At 62.8% G+C, this 3,582-nt stretch overlaps 1 pseudogene; it reads right to left on the bottom strand.

Moving 5' to 3' along the window:
- Nucleotides 1-1,498: 1,498 nt before the first annotated feature.
- Nucleotides 1,499-3,205, bottom strand: LOC105526482 (annotated as a pseudogene).
- Between the last annotated feature and the right edge of the window lie 377 nt (nt 3,206-3,582).

Raw genomic sequence — 3,582 nt, 5'->3', positions numbered from 1 at the left:
CCGCACAGGCAGGATCCGGCCTCGCCCACCCACAGGCCTGCACCTCCGGGCCCACGGCAGCAAGGTTCCTATCTTGGGCATGCTTTCCTCCCTTTGCCAAGAGACCCACCCCCCTCCCCACACCTTGCATCTCTTCAAGGAGCCGAAAATGCAGCTGCCGACTGATTTGCTGCGGGGCTAAAAATAACCGCCGGGCTCCAGCCAGGGCCCAGGAAAATATCCCATTGCTAGGAGACAACCGTTGCTGGGAGACCGCCATTGCTAGGCGACGCATGTTGCTATGGTGATGGCTGGGCCCTGAGTCATCCTCAGCCTTGATGGGGGCGGGCCAGGCAGGGAGCAGAGCTGGAGGGCATCAGAGAAATCCCACTGCCCATGGCACTCTGGGCACCCCCCATGGCTGCGAGGTTCTCACGCCTATGGGTGCCCATTCTGACTGTGGAGGGGCCAGGACGGCCAAACACACCCACAGCCCACCGCCTCACATGGATGGTCCCAGGTGCTCTCGGGCTGTGCTCCGGGCAGGGGGCAGGAGCAGTGGGTGGCGGTGGCACGACCATATGGCCCCTGGAGCAGTCACTTTGCTCTCCAGTGTGGGGGTCTCACTACAGGTGCAGAGCTGAAGTAAATGTGGGTCCCTCGCAGTCCTCCAAAGTCTCAGGGCAAGATGTGCCACAGCCTCTGGTCCTCACCCCATGGCTCCAGGGTGCCCTCCCAGCCACCTAGATGGGACACTCCTCCCATCTAGGAGTGGGTGGCCCAGGGGAAGCATGCTCCCGGTGGGGGTTCTGCAGGAGAGGGGCTATCTAGGTGAGAGGGTCCTCAAGGTGAGGGACTCTCCAGGTGAGAGGGTGCTCCAGCTGAGGGTTCTCCAGCTGAGGGTGCTCCAGGTGAGGGTTCTCCAGGTGAGGGTGCTCCAGGTGAGGGTTCTCCAGGTGAGGGTGCTCCAGGAACAGAGTGCTCTGGATGAGGCTTCTCCAGGTGAGGGGTGCTCCAGGTGCCCTCAGGAGCCCAGGTACATATCAGTCCCCAGGACCAACGGAGGGGTGCAGGCCTGAGGGGTATCCACATCCCCCAGAGGAGACCTGGGGGGTATGAGTCTGCTGAGCAGCCCTCTTTGTTCAAGCCACTTCCCTCTGGGGTATGAGCTGTTCTCCAAAGGTATCCTCTACAATGGGCCTCCCGCCACGGGAGGGGATCCAAACTGTTGATGCCAGTCACCTTTCATGCTGCTGGTGCACGGCTGTCTCTCTCGTTCGCCACATTTGCCATGCATCCGTGATGTACTGAGCTGGAGGCTCAGTGCCCAGGGACAGGGTGGTGAGGAAGAAGACCCCGCCCTGGCCCTCAGCGGGCACAGTCAGCCAACAGCTCATCAAATGTACCACCAGACGACAGGCAGACACAGGCTGAGAAAAAAGGTCCTTGGTGCTGGGGAGGTGAGGACACGGGTCTGTGGCCCTGTCCACCTGAGGGAGGGCTCCTAGGGGAGAATACATTAGCCAAGGTCTGAGAGGCAAGTAGTCACCGAGGTGTAGGTGGCAAGGGAGTGCTCCAGGCAAGGGGCCAGGACAGGAGTGCTCCAGGTGAAGGGTGCTGTAAGGGAGGGGTGCTCCACATGAGGACCTGTTCCAGGAAGGGGTTCTCTAGGGGAGGGGTGCTGCAGGGTAGCTCCAGGTGAAGGGAGGGGTGCTCCAGATGAAGGGAGGGGGTGCTCCAGGTGAGGGGAGGGGTGCTCCAGGTGAAGGGAGGGGTGCTTCAGGCAAAGGAACGGGTGCTCCAGGTGAAGGGAGGGGTGCTCCAGGTGAGGGATGGGCACCCTCCTGGACCCAGAGGAAGGCCAGTGTGGCTGAAGCTTCATCCTCAAGGGGCCAGGTATAGAGCGAGGCTGTGGGCCAGCCGTGCCAGGCCCTCAGTGCTGTGCAGACTGCAGCAAAGAATGGACAGGGCCCTGGGAAGAACAGGACCGTGTCTGCACGGCAAAATGACCCCACTGCATCCTGGGGAGAACAGGAGATGGGAGAGGGATGGAGAGACCAATGGGGAAGTAGCTGCCACCAACCATGGTGGAGACAGACAAAGTTGCCCGGCACAGGTGAGGTGACAGGTGGAGGGTAGGTGGGTCACGGCTGGTGACAGAGGTGGAGGGTAGGTGGGTCACGGCTGGTGACAGAGTTGGAGGGTAGGTGGGTCACGGCTGGTGACAGAAGTGGAGGGTAGGTGGGTTCACAGCTTTGAAGGAGCACAGTCAGCCTTTCTGTGATGATCTTCCATGTATTCTCTCCTGCTTAGATTCCGCAAAGGTAGGGCTGGCTTCTTGGGCCTCGCCAGGGTTACATGACCCAAATGCCTGACCCCCACACTCACCCTATGCACTTGGGGTATGTCCAGCCCCAGCCCCAGCTGGGACTCAACACAAGCACAGCTTGTTTTCTGCCTGAGACCCTGGCACCTGCTGTGGGGTGAGAGCCCCAAGCATGAGGTGAAACCTTCCTACCAGGAGTGGTCCCCGCCTGCTCTCAACGAGGTGGGAGTCGCTGCCGGAAGGCCAGCCTGCCGGACCCACGCACTGGAGACTCCGGGATAGGTTGGATGGACGCTCCCCTGTTGCCCCAACAGTCTTCACGGGGTTCGTCTTGTCTGCCCCACTCCGGGCACCTTCTTTGGTCAGTACCCAGGTACGGGGCAAGACTTATGCAGAAGAGCTGCGCTCACCCCAGGTAGACCCGGTGGCACCCCCACAGCACGCACAGAACCAGCCCCACCCCGGGACCCAGCCAGGATGCCGTCAGTCTGACCCTCCTTCCCGCTGCCCCCAAGCCTCACACCGGCCCCTCCGGTCGGGCTTCCCGTCAGGACGCTGGGAACAGCAGCTGGTTTCACTCGTGTTCAGATACTCTCGGGAGCCCCATTCAGCCCTGCAGCTCCTCCCCGACGCAAAGACCCCTCTGCTCTCCCCACACCTGCTCCCTCCCCCGACCCTGCTCCCAGGAGACCCCCAGGATGGGGCGCCATTGGCCTCCGTTCTCCTGCCCTGAGCCTGCTGGGGCGTCTGGGTCTCCAGCAGTTCCCACCGGGTCCTCCACCTCACCCAGCACGCCCCACCCCTGCCCGCGCTGCAGCGGCCGCCGCCTCCAGCCTCCAGTTTATTCCCGAGAGAACTTGCCAGGCTGCTTGGATCTTTGCACACCCATTCCCGAGCCATCCCTCCCTCGCACCGTGGGGGTCTCAGCTCCAGTGGGGCACCCTCAGGACGCCCCCGCCCCCGTCAGAAGTCACCACCGCAAGCCCTCGGATGCTTTCACTGTCACACTCTGAAATGATCCGTGCAATCACTTGTTTTCGCGCTCTGCGGGTGTGCCAGGGTCTCCAATGAGGGGCTTCTGGCCGGGCACGCAGCAGGTGCACGGGGGGGTGGTGTGAGGGCTGTGAAGGGCCCTAGCGGCGGGCTGGGCGGGAGGGTCCAGAGATGGGGGTCTGACCACCCTGTCTTCTCTGGGCCGGGTCTCACCTTCCTCGCCTCCCCAGGTGGTGGCCAAGGGCAGGGACGCGCGGTGCCGCCCCCGTTCCCATAGGACCCCC

Source organism: Colobus angolensis, unplaced genomic scaffold (assembly GCF_000951035.1).
Source record: "Colobus angolensis palliatus isolate OR3802 unplaced genomic scaffold, Cang.pa_1.0 Scaffold59, whole genome shotgun sequence".
In the NCBI taxonomy this organism is placed as follows: Eukaryota; Metazoa; Chordata; class Mammalia; order Primates; family Cercopithecidae; genus Colobus; species Colobus angolensis.
Note: the sequence above shows the minus strand (reverse complement) of the source record. Positions and strands in the feature narration are given on the sequence as shown.